The sequence below is a fragment of the Lepidochelys olivacea genome (assembly GCF_965140295.1).
Source record: "Lepidochelys olivacea isolate rLepOli2 genome assembly, chromosome: 2".
In the NCBI taxonomy this organism is placed as follows: Eukaryota; Metazoa; Chordata; order Testudines; family Cheloniidae; genus Lepidochelys; species Lepidochelys olivacea.
In genome coordinates this window covers 178,460,153-178,483,168 of record NC_140412.1, presented here as the reverse complement: position 1 = coordinate 178,483,168, position 23,016 = coordinate 178,460,153, and the positions used below count along the sequence as shown (strand labels likewise).

The following is a 23,016-nucleotide window of genomic DNA, read 5'->3' as shown; positions in this document are numbered from 1 at the left end:
GAGCAGCCCTCCGTGGTGAAAGAATGGGTTAAGGACTATTTAGAAAAGCTGGACATGCACAGGTCCATGGGCCTGGATCTGATGCATCTGAGGGTGCTGAGGGAGTTGGCTGATGTGATTGCAGAGCCATTGGCCATTATCTTTGAAAACTCGTGGCGATCGGGGGAGGTCCCAGACGATTGGAAAAAGGCAAATATAGTGCCCATCTTTAAAAAAGGGAAGAAGGAGAATCTGGGGAACTACAGACCTGTCAGCCTCACCTCAGTCCCTGGAAAAAACATGGAGCAGGCCCTCAAGGAATCCATTTTGAAGCACTTGGAGGAGAGGAAGGTGATCAGGAGCAATCCACATGGATTCACCAAGGGCAAGTCATGCCTGATCAACCTGATTGCCTTCTATGATGAGATAACTGGCTCTGTGGATATGGGGAAAGTGGTGGATATGATATATCTTGACTTTAGCAAAGTTTTGATACGGTATCCCACAGTATTCTTGTCAGCAAGTTAAAAAAGTATGGATTGGATGAATGGACTATAAAGTGGATAGAAAGCTGACTAGATCATTGGGCTCAATGGGTGGTGATCAATGGCTCGATGTCTAATTGGCAACTGGTATCAAGCGGAATGTCCCAGTGGTCAGTCCTGGTGCCGGTTTTGTTCAACATCTTCATTAATGATATGGCTGATGGGATGGATTGCACCCTCAGCAAGTTTGCGGATGACACTAAGCTGGGGGAGGTAGATATAATGGAGGGTAGGGACAGGGTCCAGAGTGACCTAGACATATTGGAGGATTGGGACAAAATAAATCTGATGAGGTTCAACAAGGACAAGTGCAGAGTCCTGCACTTAGGATGGAAGAATCCCATGCACTGCTACAGACTGGGGACCGAGTGGCTAAGCAGCAGTTCCGCAGAAAAGGGCCTGGTGATTACAGAGGACGAGAAGCTTGATATGAGTCAACTGTGTGCCCTTGTTACCAAGAAGGCTAATGGCATATTGGGCTGTATAAGTAGGAGCATTGCCAGCAGATTGAGGGAAGTGATTATTCCCCTCTATTCGGCACTGGTGAGGCCACATCTGGAGTATTGCATCCAGTTTTGGGCTCTCCCCACTACAGAAAGGATGTGGAAAAATTGGAAAGAGTCGAGCAGAGGGCAACAAAAATGATTAGGGGGCTGGAGCACATGACTTATGAGGAGAGGCTGAGGGAACTGGGATTATTTAGTCTGCAGAAGAGAAGAACGAGGGGGAATTTGATAGCAACTTTCAACTACCTGAAGGGGGGTTCTAAAGAGAATGGAGCTAGGCTGTTCTCAGTGGTGTCAGATAACAGAACAAGGAGCAATGGTCTTAAGTTGCATTGGAGGAGATCTAGGTTGGATATTAGGAAAAACTATTTCACTAGGAGGGTGGTGAAGCACTGGAATGGATTACCTAGGGAAGTGGTGGAATCTCCATCCTTAGAGGTTTTAAGGCCTGCCTTGAGAGAGCCCTGGCTGGGATGATTTAGTTGGTGTTGGTCCTGCTTTGAGCAGGGGGTTGGACTAGATGACCTCCTGAGGTCTCATCCAACCCTAATCTTCTATGATTCTATGGATGCTTTTTCCACTTCCCATGCTTCATTTTTCTGTGTCTTCTTTTCAATTCCGCTCTTTCAGTGAAACTTTCTGTTGACAATGGCTGGGTGTTAATCTCTAGATGCATTAAGATCTCAACATGGTGCCTAAACTGTGGTCACATGTTCTGAATTCAGCTGAGGTAGATTTAAACTCTTTGGAACAAGGAATGAGTTTTCCTACATACTATTTTTAAAATGGCATATACCTCTACATCACTTTATAACTAATAATAATATCAATCATGTCAGTTATGAGATATTCTGGGGCAAAAATTGGGGATTGGTCCTGCTTTGAGCAGGGGGTTGGACTAGATGACCTCCTGAGGTCCCTTCCAACCCTGATATTCTATGATATTCTATATACATCAATGCTAAGAAATGACTCCATGATGCAGTGTGGGTTCTAGCAGTTATATCATGCTGATTACTACAGAACTGTTTGAAATTATGCGTTTTCATGCAGTATATGTTGTGATGAGAATCTGCTTATGCACCTTTGAATTAATTCATGCAGTGTTGCCTGGAATATATGACACTGTCTGTAGAAACAGTATACATAAGGAATGTTGTATGTTTCAAAGGGTACAAGCTTGTGATGATTGACAAAGCAGTGCAGCTCATCTGTATAGCAAGACAGACATTCCGAGCCCTGGGCTTTGGCAGGACACAAACAATGGTGAAAACTGAGGCCATCAGTGGGCGTAGGGGTGGAGGGGAAGGATTATAAATATTTCAAACAGTTTAGAGGCACACGTGAGCTGAAATGTCAGGAGGTCAGTTTTTATTTATTTCTGCTTTCTGCTGCCATTCTTGCCTATTTCTACAGTGGATGGTTCCTTGCACAAACATCTGGGATCAGGTTGCCAGCACCTGCAGCACGTGGAGAGAGAGAGAGAGAGGTTTCTCTGACTATAAGACTTATTTTAAAATGCATAACTTAAATAGCTATTGGTAGAAAAAAAGAATCATTTTAAAATGTGTTGTCCCCTCTCCCCCATAAAGTGGATAATATAGATATTTTTTGTTTGCAGTATCCAAACGTTATTTTAAAAAAATCGGGGCTACAACACACAGACTGCAAGTGCACTTTTCATGATTTAAACCTGGAAGAGTGTACAGTACATCTGTTTAACATCTTTTAGTTTCAAGAATTCTGCCTTGAAAATGTTCTGTCCCATAAAAGGTTATGTTAGGATTTTCAGATGCAAACTGGAAAAGGTTAATGTACTAGTGGATCCTCTTTTTTTAACCCATATGCGGCTGCTGGCCCATCATTGTGTTTTGCCAGGTGTTTTAAGAAGGAGTCTTTGCTGATGAAAAGAAATATGAGTTTGTCAATATTCAAGCACACTGGAAAATAACTTTTTCAAGATGTAGCTGAAGATCCCTAAGTAGGCATTAGACAACTTGTTTGTAATTACCAAGTGACGATAAAATCACCCAATGTATGGCTAAATCTTTATTTCCTATATATGCTTCTCTCCATTACACAGGTTTTATGTTGATGCAATTCTATTGTCTTCACTGGAGTTTTACTGGTATAGCCGAGGGTATAGCAGGCCCTTTTACTGCTTCCTGTTCAACACAGTTGGCAATATCTGCACACAAGAAGCCCAGGACTAGTTGTAGAAGTTATGTGGGTGAATCATAAGCTGCATTGGCAGAGCTGTGCTAGGAAACCTTTACTATGCTAGGGAGCAATTTCCATAGCTTTAGAAAATGTGTTCAGTCTCTACATTAGGGCCTGAGGCCAAGCACCATTACTTCCCATTGAAGTTAAAGGGACATGAGGGGTCTCAGCTCCTCTCAGGAGTTACCCAGACCCTTGCAAGACCAGGCCATTAGTGAGCACAAAAAGTGACCCATTTAACAGTCGAAGGAAGATTCTGTGGTTCAAGCAGTAGATAGGAGGTCTGGAGTTTGGGTTTCAATGCCAGTGTAATGAGTCATCTCTTAGCCTGATGCAGGGGTGCTGGAACAATTTGTATAGCGGGGGTGCTGAGAGCCATTGAATCAAACTGTAAACCCTGAATATGATGGGAACCACTTCAAGCCACGGGCTATTGCTACACCCCCTGCACCCCTAATTTGAGCCTGAGCCTGATCATTGGTGCTGAGTCTGATGAGTCATCCTGGAGCCTGAAACCTGAGAGCTCCATGTCAATCAACCAGGACTCAGCCCATTCACAGGCAAAGGTCTAACTGGTGACCCAAAGGCCAGGGATATTGGCTCCCAATGAGAGCAGCCACTCTAGTCTGCTCAATGTTGCAACCTCATTGGGACAGACTGCACATGCTTTTGCCTTGTTCCAAGCCTGCTCTTGGTTCCTGATTCCTGCTTTGCCCTTGGCTCTGGTCCCCAGCCCAACAACTGGGCATGACTGCCACTGCTCCAAACACCAGGTTTGACTGCTGCTGCTTCAACCATGATTTAGTTGAAGGATGATTTAGTTGGGGATTGGTCCTACTTTGAGCAGGGAGTTGGACTAGATGATCTCCTGAAGTCCCTTCCAACCCAGATATTCTATGATTCTATGAACCACTAGGCATGACTATCCGCTTGTCAGTTTCTGACAGCCTGCTTCTTCCACAGATTTTCTGACTGACCTTTGGCAAGTCATTTAACCTCATTGTGTCTCATTTTTCTTATTTGTAAAATATGGTTAATCATATTTACCTATATGGCAGGTGTGATGCAAACTTTAATTCACTGTATGTGCAAAGCAGTTTATGATCCTAGGTTGGAGATTGCTATAGAGATAAATACTATTATTAATTTATATATAAGTATTTTGTTGTTTTTTTAAAAAAGCACAGAGCCTACCTAAGAAACAACAGTAATTTTTCCTTAATTCAAGTAGTTTGATGCCATGCATACAGCAGACGAATCACAAAAAAGTGTTCTGCTGCATGGCCTTTAGTGAGTGGGTGTGTGAAAGAAGAAGAGATAGCATTTCCTTCAGAGACATAAACACCCTCTGACACAGACTAGGGAAGAATCTGTGTTGCAGAAGGCTTGCTGCAAGGGATTTTCCACATGTATTTTATTATTCTGAAGCTGATGGTGGTGACAAGTTGCACATTAAGTAACTGTCTCTTAAAAAAATTACTTTTTAAATTATCTCTGTAGGAAAAGTGATGTAATACTGGGTTACTTGGGTAAACAAAGTCATCTGACTACAGAATACATTACCATCATATATGAAACTCGCTCCCTTCTGCCCCTTCACTTCAGACATATGGCTCTATGGTGATTACCTGCATATTTAGGGACAAGTGTGTTCAGATTCACTAAGTTAGTAGCCAACAGTTTTCACTGGGGAAATAAGTTTAGTCAACTGTTAGTAATTTGGTTTTGAAAATATCTGCAAAGTCCTCAAACGCATAAGACACAGTGAAACATATGGTCCTAATCAACCCATTAAGAAGGAGACATGGTCTATTTTCCATTAGGGATGGTGCTTACAACAAATAAGTAAATACAGCTGAAGTTTACACATGTATTCTAATTTTACTATAGTGTGTGCATGTAGCACCCATATATATTTAGGTGTATTCCCAGTGGATCATGATGATTGGGAGGAGAGATAGCTCAGTGGTTTGATCATTGGCCTGCTAAACCTAGAGTTGTGAGTTCAATCCTTGAGGGGGCCATTTAGGGGGCAAAAATTGGGGATTGGTCCTGCTTTGAGCAGGGGGTTCGACTAGATGACTTCCTAAGGTCCTTTCCAACCCTGATATTCTATGATTGCTATAAAATAAAACAAGCTGACTGAGCAAGTCAATTGGTGTAAAAACAGGAAAAAATTACATATTTAAAAAAAAAAGAAACCTTTCTTGTTGGGTTTTTCCTTATTATTCAGATGCTAGAGCTCATAAACCTAAATTGGCAGCATGTAATTGGACAAAGGAATGTGGTGGAACCCTCTTGTAATGATGTTTGTTTTTTAACATAACTTTGCTCTGAGCAGAGTGGTTCAGAATAGGAGCAATTGCAAGTTGCACGTTGTGGTGCATTGTAACAATTCTGGACAGTTATTCCACTCGACTTGAAGTGGGGTTTTATTATGTAAGTTTGCAGTTGGGCAAATCCAGGATCCTGCACCTGGCTTAACTAGTTATATGGGATACAAAGCTGATATACAGTGGGAGCCACATTGTAGCGGCTACTTCTTCCCAGTAAATGAAGTAGGCTCTCTGAGCCCTTATGGAAGCACACCCAGGAGGATCAGTACAAGTGGACCCATGGTTTGGTGGATACTTGGGCCCTGCCTCTCCCTCAACATGCCCATATCCTGCCTCTTTCTGCCTCCTGCGTGCTGCTGTTCAGGGAGCTTGCATGTAACACACCTGGAGCGTGCATTCCCTGCACTGCTTCTTGCATTTTCTTGAAGGGCCTGTTAACGCTCACACTTTTTATAAAGTTGAACACATGCCCCTCCCCCCCACTTTCCATCATCATAATGATAGATCTAGGTGTATATGGTGCTTGTAGGGAGTTCACAGATTCTGCAATGCCATGCTTAGGGGACTAACTGCATTCACAGCCTTTCACAAGTAGGTCACACACCAAGGATTGAAAGTTATAATTACCTCAAGGCCTTCTGATTCCTTATTGCATTTATCCGAAGTGTTTTTGTCTAGTATCTTTGGCAGTTGTTACAATTCTTGCACGTTTTTCTGCACATTCCTCATGATAAATCTCTTCTGTTTTCCTCTTGCTCTTGCTGTGTTGTCAGCACAAATCACCTTTCAAAAAAGAGCCACTATCTTGTTGTTCATGGTTGTGTTTTAACAAGTGAGAGGCCACTAGTTGTTAAAATAAATGTGCTGTTATAGGCCCCTGTTCAGGAAAGCATCCCTATTCAGCAACAGCACTTAGGCATGTGCATAACTTCAGTGTGACTTTAAGCATGTGCTTAAATGCTTTCCTGAATAGGGATGGATTTAAGTTTTCCTGAATCAGGGCTAGATTTTTGACATGTTGTCAGTTACAGAACCCAATGCAAAGGTGAGGTGTTTACCAAACATTCCAGAAAGTGTGAAAACCAAAGAGGTGAATTTTCGGGGGTGGGGGCAAGTAACTTGTGTTGTATTAGGTCAGGGTGTGACCGTGATAGGAATGGGTTTTACCATTGTATACAGTGAGTAGATTCCGCTCATCAGAATCAAGTGCATTATTATGATTGTAACAATTATATAACAGCAAAAAGACTCTTTCTGGTCAGAGTGCATGGTGTGCTAGGTCAAATAAAGCTTAGCTTCTCATCTTCTGGGTAAGTTGGAGCTTGGACTAAGTGAGTGGGGTAGACAGGAGGAGAGAAGAATTACCATCAGTCTCAGATATACAATAGTGTCTGGTTTTATAGGCATATCCTTGAAATCCAGGAGACTGGTATTTTGGTTAGGCAGTAAAATGTCCATATCATGTATAGACTTAGCCAAGATGTACATTTTGAAAAAAACATAATTATATTGGAGTTTAAAGGAGTCTTTAAAAAAAAAAAAGATGAATGTTCAGATTTTCAAAGGTGAAGAATGCATACAAATCCACAGTTGAGGTCAATGGAAGCTGCCAGTGTTCGGCACCTTTAAAAATCAGGCCTGAAGTGTTTAGCAAAGGTCTAATCTGGAAAGGTTAAAAGAGATGGACATGTTCAGATAAAAGATAACCTAAGGAAGTAAAGGAGGACAAAGCATATCAGTAGCATTTTGTCACCTCTGAATGCAGTCTCTCGTTTTCATGTGATTCACACATAGATCCCAAATGTAGAGAAGTTATCAAGACACAAGATCATCTTGCAAAAAATGAAGTTGCCATCAGAATCTGCTCTGAGGCTTTTGATCCACAGTGGGGTAGGCTGGACATAGAAAGGAAGGAAAGGCCTTTTTTAATGTCACTGATAAATCAGAGAGGGGTCTGATCCAAATCAAGTTCTCTAACTTAAAATACTTTCCTGTAAAATTGAAAAATTGTAACAAATTTTCAAAAATTTGTTAACATGAAATCAAGACAAGATTATAATACCCCTTGAAGGAAGCTTTCAAGAGGAATTATAAAAGTAAATCACAGTGCTTTATTTATTCTCCATTATCTAAAGACTGTAGATAACCATCTCCTTTGCTACACTGTAACCTTCTATAATGTGTTGGATTTAAGTCTGTAGTTTTAAAAGTGGTTTCTGTCTTCTTCAGTTTCTTGATGTGGCAAAGGCTGGGAGAATTTTTCGGTGAACTTGGGCATAGTTTCAGGCAAATGTGGGCCAACTTCCAAGCAAACTAGGTCAGACAGATGATTCTCAGTTTGAAACCATGCAAAGCTTCAGTGATTTAACATGGTCTCAACACGAAACTTGGCAGTTTCAGTGGGGGTTTTTCGCTTTGCATTTTTGAGTTTGCTCAAACCTGAAACTCAAAGCAAAATTCAAGGAATGCAAAATACTGGGTGAAAAAAAATTATAGCAAACCCCTGGGAATAAAAATAACCAACTTTCACTCAGTTTTCCATTACACCTTATTATTTTGTAAAGAAAGTGCAGATGGTATGAGGGTGAGCCAGGAATGTTATCCAATAAAGAATTCCACCTTCTCCATCTCCTGTCCTGGAGTGAATGAAAGAGGAGCATGATTAAATGGCTGTGGAATGTGACAGAATTTGTTACAATTTTCTGTCTATCCCTTCACATTGTCCACTTTCGTAAGTCAGCCAATGCCTAAACCAGCTGACAAGGCTGTCTTCTGTTGGATTGGCACTGAAAACTGGCATTTGGCTAGTATATCACATGATGCTGCAGTGAGACTCCTGCCCAGATGGAAACGTTCAAATCATTGTTCATCTCTCATGGTCAGACTGCATCATGGGGGTTTGCCTGTTTCTTCTGTTTTTTGCCTCACCAGCATGGCTAAATGATTCCAAGTGTAGCAAGATAATTAACTATAACCTAGAACTTCACTCTAATGTATAGACCTACTATCTATGCCATCTTTTGCAATAGTCTCTTTTTACAGGAAGTAGAGAGGGAGGAGAACATCTCATTCTCAGTAGGGTTGCCAGCCCTCCAGGATTGTCATGTGATGAAGTCTCCAGGAATACATCCAACCAAAGTTGGCAACCCTAATTCTCAGTCATGGCCTAGCTACCCATTGACTTTGCTTTCCACTACTTTTTTTTGTCATTCCTGCTTTTCTTCTTCAGTCCATCAAAGTTGTATTATTCACTGACATCAGGGAACTGAAATTTCTTGGAAATGTTGATTTCAGCCCATCCTTACCCCGTTGTGCCTAACTAGATTGAGTATAAATGAGGAATTTCTACCCCTATATATTCTTTTTTGTTATTCTGTATCTGATAATTGTCTTTGTTCTTCCATCTCTCCTTAGCAATATGGACAGATTAATAGTACATGCCCTTTTTTTATTGCGCCAGTTTGCCTGGGTGACACTGACATCTAACAGATTAGGCATGGACCTAGCAGTCTGAAAACATGGATTCTAATTCTGGAAGACAAGTTTCTAGTTTTGACATTTGTTTGCAGGTCAAGGTAAACCTCAGAGTTTACCTCATCTTGCTAATATGTGTTAATACTACAGCTGCCTTGTCTTCACCAGGATTTTGCCTCAGGTTAGTTACTACGTGTTAGCTAACATGAGCTAAGAACATACCTTTGTTCCTAGTGAACACAAGACCCAGCCTGTAGTTTTCCCCATCTGTAGGATGAAGTTAACATTAGTTACTTCATAACACAATGATTTTGTAAAGTGCTACATAAGTAGCAAGTATGATTAAGAACAGTCAGTGGTAGAGGGGAAAGAACCCTGGACCTCATGGTTCATGCTAAATGTGTCAGAACATCTGATTATTGAGGGTACCATTATCCCCTTCTCCTCATCCTCCTCTTGCAGGCCCCTTTTCAGTATAGTGAATTTTGGCAAGAAAATAGCATTTCCTTTTTTATTAAATATCCAGAAAGTGAAAAATATTTTGTTCAAAACTTAATTGAAAAATATCACTCTATCAACATATTGGTCCAATTTTATGGACGAGGCCCATGGTAGAGCACGAAACTGGAGTAGCATTCATGTTTGCTCATTTCTATTACTTCCTATGCTAAGTTTTAACTAGTGTGACTTTTTAAAGCCAAGTTAAAGGCATAATCCTGTAAATAAAGGTTCATAATGGAAATGCTGAGAAATCCTAGAATCCAGTGGTGAAAAATATTCATTTAATAATAAATCTATATGAGATATTTGTGTTGATGATTTCTGAGTAGCAGTAACAGCTGACTTTATGTGGATGGCTGCATTAGACATGTAATGCCAAACATATCACTGCATAATTTTGTAATGAACAGATATGGAACTATAGCAAGAAAATTCATGAAACTTACAGATGTATTGTCTGTACCAGGGCTATTTTAGAGAGGACTAAGACTTCAGCATATATTTATAACTAATAGCTGACCATTTATAGAGTAGGCAAAAGCACAAATATTTTAAACGGTGAGATGGTGTGCTTTCCACTCTTTGTAGATGTGGGGTGTAGAAAGCCTATGCAATAATGATTTTCACTTTGTATTTTACTAATCCTAGCATGCCTTAAACTTCTAGGGTGACATTTACCACATTTTCTTGTGTTTTAGGAAGTAGGGATGAATGTACTTCGTTTGAGCACTTAATTAGTAGCAAAACTGCTGTTGGAATGCTTTGTAATATCAAATAGTGATCCAGCTGAAAGAGGAGGAAAAATTGCAGATAAACATGAATAAATAAGGAAGTGATTAGATTATATGAAAATTGTTTAGAGTCTGGCGGAATTTACTGTAATCTGCTAATGGCAGCAAGTACAGTGTAATTGTGCATGCCAAACAAGGAGACTGGACATGTAAGGGAGGGAGTTTTCTGTGCTTGTTACCATTTGTGATTTTCTAAAAGCTATCCATATGTGTCCACTCGGTCTGGACTCATAGGGAAGTTGGTCTCTGGCCAGATGCTCCATCTCTTTGAGCTAACACCTCTCTATAGAGCTCTAATGCTCCCCTGAAGAGCACTTTTTTTTAAACTCTCCAATTTAGATTTGGCAGTTGAAGCATGATGGCGATTGAATGTTTTGAGAACCAGCAATAAATAAAGCTTTAAAACTTCCATTGTTTTGTCTCTCAGTTGCTCTGCTATGCAGTTGCATAAGCATCCGTAAGCTAAAGTAGTGGAAATCAGATTGTATTACATCTGCTAAGGTCACATATTGGTTAAGATTTCTTTCCGCCCCCCTCTAAAGTTCCAGTTTATCCTCATTTGTATCATAAATAGAGAAATATAAAGGAGGGGTGCTCTGTTTTATGAAACAATGTCCAACAAGGAATTGGTTGAGTTAAGAATGTAAAGTTTGGCTAATCTGAGTAGCATATTTGTAATGAAACATGATTTCTCTTGTGTTTTTTTTTCTTATCCCTATAAATACTATGTAATCCTCTTCTCTTCCCCTACCCTGACAGCCTGTTGTTGTGTCTCTGCCTGCTAAGTGTCTGATCCAGCAAAGCATATAGGGCCTTCCAAGCTGTGCAAGCCCCAGTAGGCCCTGGGGACTGTGCTCTGTGGCTGGCCAGCCAATCCAGGTGAAAGGTCATTTTGCTGTGGAAGACAAGGCAAAGGAGGGCTTTGTGCTGGCAGAGTATTCTGCAACTGCTGGGAGTTGAGGAGGCAGTGAAGGGGAGTTAATAAAAAAGAGCCTCTTGCCTCGACAACAGCACAGTTACCCACACTCCATTTCTGCTCCATCTGCCTTCAATACCAAACATTGAAATTGAAGTGTCCATGGGATTTACTAGTGCACCACTTGGCTGTGAATGGGGGAAGGTGGGTCTGATCTACCTGAAGTGCTGGGAATATTATAACATGCAAACAAACTCACCACCAACAAAACAATAATGTTGGTGTGTGGCCAAAGGGAGTTCTGCCTTTCCTGACAATGAGGAGTACTGCAGGAAACTGCCTTCCCCCATTACTATTGTGTGGTTTGGGAGTATTTTTCCTTTCTCCTGGGCTTTTGTGTATATGTGTGTCTCTATTTATATTTGTGCTGAAGCTCATTGCTGTTCCTCTGTTATCTGGCCTCCAAATCTGAGCCATCGGCCTGGAAAATACTTCCATCTTCTGGCTATGGTCTCTTTAAAAATGGTTCCTAGGTGATTGGCTGTCAGCCACCAACCAAATATAAAGGCTCACAGTTTTAAGACTTCTAATTATTTTATTTTTTTACTTTTGGGTGTAGTTCACATCTAGTACATAGCTATCTAGAGGCCCCAAATTGCCCATGTATCTGTTAGAATGCTCAAAACTGCAGGCACAAAAATGGAGGCCTAGTTAAGGCCTGCCTAAAAATCAGGTCATGCAACTGCCCTTGCAAAGCAGGAAGCATATCAGCTTTGCAACTGCTAAGTAATCGAATTATTTTAAGGGCATGTCCAGAATCTATTATCTGCATCTCAGTGCAAAGGATTAAAAAAAAACCCAAATACCCCAAACTCCCCCAAACAAACAAAAAACGCACCCTAAAAATAATTTGAAAATTATGTTTTATTAGATTCATACCCAGCATCAAAACTGAGAAGCATTGTATTTCAGGTTTCCTCTTCCTTGGTATGTTCTAATAATTGTTCATGTCCCAAAGAATAAGTCTTAAGTATTAATATTTTATTATGATTAAAAGTTTGGCTCCCTATCCAAAGTATTTGTATTAGCTAAGTTTTGTGAAATTTCCAGCTCAGTTTTACATTGGTTTTCTTGTAAAGTTTTTGACCTTTCCTACTTTTGATTGAGCCATAGCAGCCATTCTTCTGGTATTCTGGGATTTCTATTTCTAGTCCTGGGTGGAAGCAAGAAATGCAGAGGTGTGGAAAACAAAATCATCATACTATTTCTGAATCTCCAAAAATAGCTGGGATCAAGTTTTGGGTGAAAGTTTTTTCTTTAAGGAATCTTAGATTCTGCTTCATTCTAAATATTGTTTGGAGTTAGAGTACTGTGGTATTGCAGGGAGATGCAACATGCAAATTGACTGATAGGAAGAGAAAGCTGTGCTTGTGTTGTTGAACTCCCCCAGAGATTCTGCATGTGGATGGCGGCTTTAAGTTGTGGTTGGGGCACCAAAGAGCCCACTTGGCAGAAGCTGCTTCTGATGAAGAGATGAGCTGAGGTGGAGCATCCTCTGAGTGCCTTGCTGTGTGCCTTCCCTGTCCAATGCTTCACTTTAGGCCTATGCTAGATAGTTGCCTACCCTCTGGTGGAGGAAGGTCAGTGTTTTCATTGTACTACCTCTTATCCTTTTCTGCCCGCACAAACCCTGGAGCATTCAGATCCCTTTATGCAGCTATATATTATATCATAGAATAAAACTATATTCAATGATAAATACTGAAATTCTTTCCTAAGGTATCAATTGTGCACCATGCTGCTTGCTTTTCAGATTAGTAACGTTCTCTTTAGACATGTTTGTGTCAGATGCAAACCTGCCCATAGTGATACGTGCCTTTCACATCTGTAGGCTGGACTAGAACTTCAGTAACACTACTAAGGGTGACAGAAAATCACGTGAAAGCTGCAGCTAGTTTAGCATGGTGCATCTTGTTGCTGATAAAGATACTAGAGATGGGTACGATATAAGAACCTGGATAGATAGTTGTGGAACACCATTAAGACATGGACTCAGTCTCTTGTGTTCTGTATTTAAGAAGTAAATGAAAGTGAGGAGACTATAAACATCCCCACTGTTTTTTTTAAAAAAAACTTCCCCCTAATAATTTCCTGCACTTTATGTATCCCATAAGATTCTCTTCTGCATGTGGGAGGAACTGAGTTAATGATTCAGTCCAGGACAAGCAATTAATTTTTTTTATTTGGGTGCTTACACTTTCCTAAGATGGATGAATGGATGGTGGCTTCATTAAACAGAATAAGATGGTAAAAGTGAAGAGAACTGTCCCCACTTTTCCCCCCCAGAAAGCCCCTGTTTAAATCATTTGTACTCTATGCTCGTAAATAATAAGTTATTCTTAGAACCCTAAGGCTGCTGGGTAAAAACTGCAAATCTTGGTAGAATTAGTTATAATATAGAGCCCTAGTAATGGGGTAGTACAGACTGGAAAGTGAAACATTTAAACAACCCATTAGCCATTTTTTCTCTTGAAGTCAGAAAAAAAAGCTTGTCAGTCATAAACAAAAATGTGTTAAGAATATTTTCACCATCTCAGATAGATTTTTAGCAGTTAACAGTGGCTTTCCTTTAACTCTTTAGAGACTGAAGATATAAACATCCTCCTAAACATTCTCACTGCAGGGGATGGTCCATAAATTCAGTAGTGATGAGTTCTTCAGTCCCCACTCTGGGGTAGGCAGAGTCAGATGTTTTTGTTTGGTTAGGCTGACTTTCCTCCCAGTGCAGAGCCCCTTCAGAATTTTTTTTGCCTCCAAAGGTATAGCAGGCTCAGAGTTGGATCCTCCGTAGACGGTCCATAACCTGATTCATTTTTTCCTAGGTCTTTTCCGCCCCCTCAGCTCTCCATTTTTTAGTGTGGGGTTACTGGCTTTTTAAGGCTCATTAAAATTTACCTCATGGAATGCTGGGTAATTGTGGGGACCATTACCTAGCGCTTCCCCCAAATTAAGCCCCCGATGATGGCTGAAAAAGCAAAAGAGAAGGTTCTGTACCCTGTGCTCAGTTGGCTTGGCCAAGTGTATCAAAGGGGAAATCTGTTCCTTTTGCTCCCCCAACCTTGGTGCAACTGCAGTTAAAAGCAGGCCTCTGGCCTGCGCCAATAGGACAGAGCAGCTGCAGATGAGCAAGAGGCTCAGAAAGGCAAGGCACTGAACCAGGCGCTTAGGACATTGGGAATTCAATCCATGGCCACTGACATGGACTGGCACCATCGCTAGATGTGCCACCCCAGGAGGGTGAACCATGGGGTCCTTGGGAACTCCAGTCAGTAGAACTGGTGCAGGGGAAAACCTCAGGGACTCTGGCCACCTTCTCTCCACCAGCTAAAGCCCCACAACAGGAGCTGTGCAAGTTGCTGGGGACCTCCCCTCCCTGCCAGTGGGCAAGCTGTGGTCAGGACAATCCTGTATTTCTCGGGAGTCCTGAGAACCACCAGCTGTCCAGAGACAACAGTTTCCCGCCAATGCCCCTCTTTCCTTTGTATCAGGGTCATGGTGGACATTTTGGAGCCAGGATCCCGTGTTCCACAGGTAACCATTTTACCCCAGACTCCTGGCACTGCCTCCTCGGCAGCCATTTTATAGTCCCCACAGTGGCATCCAATGAAAAAAATGAGGCACAGGAAAAAATTACATAGAGGTTATTCTCATCCACTTCCCCCTCCTCCTTTCCAGAGCCAAAGCAGGGGAAAAAAGGTCGAAAAGTGCCAGGACAGATTCCCAAGGAGTCACAGGAGAGAGAGCTTATCTGAAGAGTTATTCCCCTCTTTCTCTTCTTCCTCTGTCTATGATCTGATCAGACCTTGCAAAAGACATAAGAGTAGAAAGCACAAGCATAGGCGTGCCCACTCAGATTCTTATTACTCTGAATCTTTCTGTCTGTCTCTCCTGGTAGTCCTCCCTCTAAGTGGAGTAAGGGTCACAAGCACAGACATAAAGCAAACAGCTCCTGTAAGTCTAGAGACTCCTCCTTGGATCAGGGTAAACTTTCAGCATCTCAGGCAGAGGAAACCCAAAAAGATCCCCAGGAGCTCTTGTTCCCTGCACAGTTTTTTCAAATCTATTCAGAGAAAGGCAGTTACTTTCTTGGGTATCTCCCCTGGGCATTTGGCTGTAAAGGATGAAAAGGGGAATGAGAAGGAGGTCAAGGAGTCAGAAAACACATAACAATATTTTCCTCCTGGCTCTAAACCTGACCCTTACATTCTCATCCTGAATGCCCAGTTTAGGACCACAAAGATGCAATGTGAAAGCCCAATGGAGGCAAAGCATCAGATCAAAAGAGCCAAAACCTTCTATAAAATCCACCAATCAAAAGCATTCTTGTCTGCTTTACCTGAAATGGATGCAATCATGTCAAGAACGCTATCTTCTTGACTGAAGGGGACTTCCTTCCCAAAGATATCTCTAGACAGAAGGGTGGAACCAGCTCTCTGCAGGGGCTATGAAATGGCTTCAGCATCCCTCAGAACTTCAGCAATAGCCACTTTTTTTGCCAGAGCAGTATGGCTTATCTTGAGCCCCTGCTCTCTGACATCCCTGAAAAGATAGAGTGAAGGGAGTTGGGGCTTTGGGGCCTCTTTAAAGACAATTTCCCTAATATCTCTTCTAGTTTCAGATGCCTTGATCAATGCTTTCAGATTCTCCCCAGATTGATGGCATCCAAAATAGTAGCTAAAAGACTTCTATGGCTACGGACATGGAAGGCAGATTTTTTCACAGTACAGGTTTCGGTAGCAAACTTGAGAGAGAAACTTTTTGGGGAGCCAATAGGAAAAGCTTCTTCCAAAGCACAGGACAAAACCAAAAAGTCTCTCTTCACTGGTAATGATCACAAAACTCTAAAGAGAGTTTTTAAGCTATCTTTCCACCCGAGACAGTCCTTTCAGGGTTATGGAACCTGATATAGATGTGATAGGAGAGACAACAGATTCTTTAAGAGTAGAAGGGGTAAAGTCAGGTCCAATAAACCAAGGGGTAACTTCTACTCCAGGAATGCCCCTAAGAGCAATCAATGACTACCATCTTCCTGCCAACATTTCCTGGGGAGGCCTCTCCTGTCTCTTTTTGTTCCCACCTGGTTTGTCACCACTATAAACAAATGGGTGAGAGACATCATTTCCAAACTATGCCATAGAATTTAAAAGGATCCCCCACTCTAGATTTCTCCCCTCTCCCTCAAGCCACACAAGAGGAAGGCTATATTCTGGCAAATCAATCACCTTATCCAAATTGGGGTGAGAGAGCCTGTTCCAGACCAGGCTTATATTCCATACTTTTCCTGGTTCTGAAGAAATTGGGGTGGATAGGATGCTACTGGATTTAAAGACTCTCAACAAGCTCATCCACTTCCACAGGTTCAAAATGATGACTGCTCACTCCACCATAGTGTCTATCACCCAGGGGGATTTCCTAACCTCTGTGGATCTAAAGGAGGTGTTTCTCCATATTTCCATCCTTCCTGCCACAGATGGTTCCCGAGGTTTGCATATGGCGCTTGGCATATGCTGTACAAAGCCTTTATTTTTGATATTGCCACTGCTCCCAAGGTATTCACAAAGTTTCTGGGGGTTATAGTGGCATCCCTTTGTCAAAAAAGGGGAACATCTATACCCTTCTCTTGACAACATCCTGGTAAGAGACCCTTCCCCACAGAAGACAGTCAGGGACACACAACTGACAACACACACCCTTCAGCAACATGGGTTTATAATCAATCTGGAGGAAAGCCAGATTGTCCCCACACAGACAACAGAACACCTGGGGTTTGGCTGGACACCGCACTCCACAGGGCCTTCCTCTCCAGAGCCAGTCACTCACTGATTCTGGAGCAAGCATACAAGATCCTTCACAGTCCACACTCCCCTATGAAGGATTTACTTCACCTACTAGGCATGTTTGTTTCATGCATATACCTAGTCTCAGGGGCAAAGTTTCATCTCAGGTGTCTGCAGTACTACCTGCTGAGCTTCCCTGCTCACATTCACAATTCTAGTTCTCACACTGGAAGACTTCCCTCCACTGTGAAAAGGTCCCTCAGATGGTGGTTCCAACCGACAAGATTCACAGACAATATCCAGTTGGCAGAACTGCAGAGAGACACCATACTGTGAGGGATGGGGAGCTCATACAACATGACATAGGTCAGTGGTTGTGAACGGAATCCCAGTACACCATAAACTGTTTGGAACTGCGGGCAGTTCACTTGGCCCTTCATGCATTCTTCCCTGCCTTGAAATCCAGACACACACTTCTATATTCACTGATAACACAACTGCCATGGCATACATAGATAGGGGGGCATGCAGCCAAGCTTATTACAGGCAGAAACCATGACCTTCTTCAGGTGGGCCAAGACAAACATTCTGTCAGTCAGAGCGTGCATACCAAAGGAAAACTGAATGCCACAGCAGGCCGGCAGAAGTGATGTTTCCACCAGAGGGAGTTCGACTGCACAGTCCAGACTTTTGGAAAACCAATGTGGGATCTCTTTGCATCCAGTTCCAATACCAAAATGAACAACTTCTATGTCAGGAGGAGAGATCATTGAGCCAAGGAAATCAACACCTTCTCCCAGGTATGGCCATGGGCTCTGCTATTCCCATGATAACATGCACCATCCAACTCATATGGACATGACAGGCTACAGTGACTGTGATTGCACAACACTGGCCAGGGACCCCTGGTTTTCAGACTTCCTGGATATGTCTGTGGCCCTTTCACCACCACTGTGCTCCGCTCTGGATTTATCATCTCAGGGCTGTCTATTCAATCACAACCTGGGATCTCTGAACCTGACTCCCTGGTTATTGAAAGATCACATTTAAATGAACTAGGATACTTCAGGGATGTGATCACAACCTTACTGAAGTCCAAAATGCTTTCCATCAATTCTCAGTATACAATAATAATGATATTCGTTTCCTGGTACGCATCAAAAGGATAAATGGCAGGATCATCTCTGATCAAATTGCTCCTAGGATTCTTGTAAACAGATCTGTCTATGGTCCATAGTACAGCATGCTTAGAACAGGAGGACATGCCAATTTTTTAAAAAAGGCTCCAGAAGTGAGCCTTGCAATTAGGCCACTTATCCCAACTTCATTACCAGACACATTGTTTGAAACTACAGTAAAAAACCAGAATTATCAAACACATACATGAACATGATATGTTGGTGAAGAGTCAACATGGCTTTTGTGAAGGGAAATCATGCCTCACCAATCTACTAGAATTCTTTGAGGGCATGGGGGGCGTCAACAAGCATGTGGACAAGGGTGTTCCAGTGGATGTAATGTACTTAGACATTCAAAAGCCTTTGACAAGGTCCCTCACCAAAGTCTCTTAAGCAAGGTAGGTAGTTAAGGGATAAGAGAGAAGGTTCTCTTATGGATTAGTAACAGGTTAAAAGAAAGGAAAGAAAGGGTAGGAATAAATAGTCACTTTTCACAGTGGAGAGATATAAATAGAGCGTACCTCCCAAGGATCTGTACTGGGACCAGTGCTGTTCAACATATTCATAAATGGCCTGGAAAAAAAGGATAAACAGTGAGGGAGCAAAAGTTTGCAGATAGCCATCTTGAGTAATATTGTATTAAGTCCAAAGTTGTCGGCGAAGAGTTACAAAGGGATCTCACAAAACTTAGTGACTGGGCAACAAAATGTTAGCTGAAATTCATTGTTGATAAGTGCAAAGTAATTCACATTGGAATACATAAATCCCATCTATTGATACAAAATTATGGGTTCTAAATTAGATGTTACCACTCAGGAAAAGAGATCTTAGAGTAATTGAGGACAGTTCTCTGAAAATGTCTGCTCAGTGTGCAGCGGCAGTCAAAAAAGATAACAATGTTAGGGACCATTAGGAAAGGGATAGATAATAAGACAATAAAGACATGACACCATTATACAAATCCATGGTACATCCACACAATGAATACAGCATGCAGTTCTGGTCACCCTGTCTCATAAAAGATATATTAGAATTGGAAACAATAGAGAGAAGGGCAACAAAAATGATTATGGGTATGGAACGGCTTCCGTATGAGGAAAAGATTAAAGAGTGGGACTGTTCAGTTTAGAAAAGAGATGACTAAGGGGGAGTATTATAGCGGCTGATAAAATCATGATTGGTGTGGAGAAAATGAATAAGGAAGTGTCGTTTACCCTTTATATAATGCAAACCAGGAGTCACCCAATGAAATGAATAGGTAGCAGATTTAAAACAAACATAAGGAAGTACAACTTCAGCAGGAGCTTGTCAGAGGCCATTTCCTTCCCCTTCTCCCCCGGCCACCAGTGGGAGACTTCTTTGATGCCTCTGCTAGATATGCAGAGACCTGGGGAATAGGGCTGGTCAACATTTTTCTATCAAAACTGTTTTTCGATGGAATATTGATTTTTCAACCAAACAAAATTTTTCATTGAAAGTGTCTGCTTTCTGCAGAAATTTTGATTTTTCAACAAATATCCTAAATTTGAAAAATTTCAGCCAAAACCCATTTTTAAAATTTCTGCCAAAAATATCTAAAATTTTTTTGAAAAATGTAAATGTGAATTTTTTGTTAATTCTCACCGAAATTTTTCATGGAAGAAAAAAAGTTTTGTTTCCCCCTTACCAGCACTACTCGGGAGCCTGATTGTCTATCCCCACCAAAGATGCAAAGGGTATCTGGTGATGGGGTGGGCAGATACTGATAGCCCACTCCCACAAACAAGAGCTGCAAAAAACATGGTGATCTCACTGGTGGTTTTCTTTTTCTGTCTGGCACCAGGTCCTCTTTGGGAGGAGGTGACAGGTTGCACACTGCTCCCCTCTGGCAATGGTGTGTTCCCAGGAGGAAACCCCTGAGAGGAGATGGGGTGCAGATCTGAACTGTTCTACCAAAGTCAATCAGCATCAAAATACCAGTTGATCTATTTATGCTATTGATTCCTTAAGCTATTTACTTTTTTAAAGCTGTTTTGTCAACACTGACACAGTACAGCAGCTTGCCACCTATAGTACTTATAGATTCATAGATTATAAAGCCACTGGACCACTATAATCGTCTGCTCTGAACTCCTGCATAATACAGGCCATAGGACTTCCCTGAATTAATTCATGTTTGATCTAGGACATCTCTTTTAGAAAAAACATGCAATTTTGATTTTAAAATTGTCAGTGATGGAGATCCTTAGGAAGTTGTTCCAATGATTAATAACCTTCATTTGCTAAGATTTCGTGAAATAAATATTAGATAAGAAAAAAATTTCACTCAGTTTGACATTTTATTAAAGAGCAAGGGATGTAAAGTACAGTATACAGCGCTAACAATTGTAACATTTTTAATGGAGTTATAATACAAAAGTAGCTCTGCTGGCAGGTGGGACATAGTCGGTTGTATACTGCACATGGCTGTAAACTGTAGAATGATTCAGTACCTGCTGCAAGTTGGGGAAGTGGGATCTTCATCTCTTCTTGAGCAGCTGACTTTGTAGAGATGTGGTTTGTTCTCTGTCACATCCCAGTACAGAGATACTCTATTCCAGCCAACTGACATTAACTTTGAAATAGAGAATAAGATCCTACCAGTTAGGTCTTATGCAAAGGAACATCAGCAAGCCTGCGTCTAACCCTAAAAGTGAGGCCTGATGGTAAGAAGTCTGAGAATCATTATTCTGGAGGCTTAGAATAGTTCTTAGAATGGTAAATGTATCTAGAGTAGTCAATTCTAATACTAAACATATATGTCATAAGCCATTTAAGGATCATCAATAGATGTGAAGTGGCCCTGTAAAGTTGAATTTCTATACCCTATTGTCAATCTCCTAAGACATTCAGCTGTTCCCAGTCAGCCTAATTTACAATAGGTACTACAATAATTTTGTTTCATTTTTTTTTGGTTAAAATTTCTATATTGAAACAATTGTTTCAGTAGAACATGAAATTCATTTATAGATAATCTGATCCAATAAATAATAAAAATAATAATAATAAAAAAAAGTCTTCAGTCCTTACTTCTATTTTCTTTCCTCTGTATCCTGAAGACTGGAACAAAGGAGTTTTAAAATCTCTTCTTTAAAAAGCATAGAAACCAAGCTATGTTTATCTATTTTTTAAAGTTAATTTTCCAAGCAGTATGGCTTAATTCATGAGCCATCTACCTTTTGGGTTTTTTTTCAGAATATGAGTATTGCTCATAAAATAGTTTTAATTGAATGTGTCATGAATGACCTGTAACTTGCTTAGAGCTACATGCCTCTATTTAAATGACTATAGTTTATTTTTTTAGAGCTCCCAGTATAACAATATTGGAAAAATACTAAATGTCATTGGCAATTCATCTGGGTGATTTTAAAGATATTTCTGTTACGTTGAACCATTGGCATTGTTGCATAGGAATAAAAGCTTAAGAAAATTATCCCTCCCCCCTTTAAAAAAGCCACATCTAAAAAGGTCACAAAAGGAAACGCAATTCAGATAATCTCTATGTTATATCTGAGATTAACTTGGACACAGATGTTTCAATTTACAGTTTGATCTGGTGTAAAATATACATTTAACAAAATGCTGTATTATATTGTTTCTATAAACATTGATATCTGATAAAAGCATACTGGCTTTTCTACCATATACTTGAATCAAGAGCTCTTGAACTAATGCTTAGAGCAGGGGTTTTGATACCAGCCTCCCCAAATTAACTCTTTAAGATTTTGGCCACAAGTTTTCTTAGTATATATATATATTCTCTCTCTAATGGCAAATCCGTTTGCGTTTTATAGGATTTAAGCTGCTGTGGATAATTATTAGACTTTGTTCTTTCTGTATTTAAAGATGAAATGATTCAACACCGTTCATTACTGTTCATTTCCTGACCACACTGTAACCATTAAATTTCTAAGATATTATCTGAGAAGTTACTGAAATTATTAATGCAACATGAAAACGTTTCCATCCATGCACAGACTTCTCCCTTTCCTCTGCCTTGCTGTAAATGGAAATAACTCAGGAATTATCAATCTCTTTTTGTTGATTTGTAAACAACCTACCCTGGGCTGCCGTCCCTTTCCCCAAAAGCTGTTTCCCCTTCTTGTGCAAGCAGCGGCATCTAAAAAGCTAATTGCTTCCTTGGAAGTGCTTTCTATATGCCAAAGGCTGGTTGTCTTGCTGTTGGTTTGTGTCAATCCCAGCAACAATCAGTCCCATGAAGTAATACTCCTGGTTTACTGCAGCACAGCAGTGAAGTGCTCTAGCCACCAATGCTGAAGGCTGGAGCTGAACAAACATGTTTTGATAAATGACTGATGATTCTGTGGCATAGGGTTACAAATAGCATTTACTGAAGTCCAGATGGTTCAGTAATTTAGGTGCAATCACTTGGTGAACTGCCTTTTGAAGATCCTACAAGACTAATGCATTTTCACTTCTTATCTCCCATAGTTTAATTTTGTCCAGCTAGTTGCAAAGGCATTGTTTATACAGATTCTAATTACAATTTGCAGTATTGTCAAGGTTTTCTAGGATGGGGAAAATGACTAATGGTCTTGATCCATATCATATGCCAGGTGGTTTGCTTGAAAGCCACAGTTTAAACTGTGGAAATGCTGAGTGACATAGTCCAGCTTCTTAGGCATTGTCAACACTAGGAAAATATGACTGCCAACCTCGCAGTTCAATTGGTGTTTGTAATAGGTGGAGGCCAC

The 23,016-nt window shown here is 40.9% G+C and overlaps 1 protein-coding gene and 1 long non-coding RNA gene across 6 annotated transcripts in view; one reads left to right on the top strand and one right to left on the bottom strand.

Annotated features, from left to right (window-relative positions):
- Positions 1-23,016, top strand: part of SUGCT (succinyl-CoA:glutarate-CoA transferase) — a 485,165-nt gene that overhangs the window by 253,090 nt on the left and 209,059 nt on the right. The window lies entirely within an intron of this gene.
- LOC311516843 lies at positions 2,394-22,544 on the bottom strand. The gene is made up of 3 exons (XR_014710511.1): positions 22,363-22,544; positions 18,805-18,856; positions 2,394-2,490 (listed from the first exon to the last, which is right to left on the bottom strand). It is a non-coding gene; the product is annotated as an uncharacterized lncRNA (long non-coding RNA).